Raw genomic sequence first — 482 nt, 5'->3', positions numbered from 1 at the left:
TTAGGGTTAGGGTTAGGGTTAGGGTTAGGGTTAGGGTTAGGGTTAGGGTTAGGGTTAGGGTTAGGGTTAGGGTTAGGGTTAGGGTTAGGGTTAGGGTTAGGGTTAGGGTTAGGGTTAGGGTTAGGGTTAGGGTTAGGGTTAGGGTTAGGGTTAGGGTTAGGGTTAGGGTTAGGGTTAGGGTTAGGGTTAGGGTTAGGGTTAGGGTTAGGGTTAGGGTTAGGGTTAGGGTTAGGGTTAGGGTTAGGGTTAGGGTTAGGGTTAGGGTTAGGGTTAGGGTTAGGGTTAGGGTTAGGGTTAGGGTTAGGGTTAGGGTTAGGGTTAGGGTTAGGGTTAGGGTTAGGGTTAGGGTTAGGGTTAGGGTTAGGGTTAGGGTTAGGGTTAGGGTTAGGGTTAGGGTTAGGGTTAGGGTTAGGGTTAGGGTTAGGGTTAGGGTTAGGGTTAGGGTTAGGGTTAGGGTTAGGGTTAGGGTTAGGGTTAGGGTT

This window comes from Vicugna pacos, chromosome X (genome assembly GCF_048564905.1).
Source record: "Vicugna pacos chromosome X, VicPac4, whole genome shotgun sequence".
NCBI lineage: Eukaryota > Metazoa > Chordata > Mammalia > Artiodactyla > Camelidae > Vicugna > Vicugna pacos.
The sequence above is the reverse complement of the archived record's forward strand: the minus strand, read 5'-3'. Positions refer to the sequence as shown.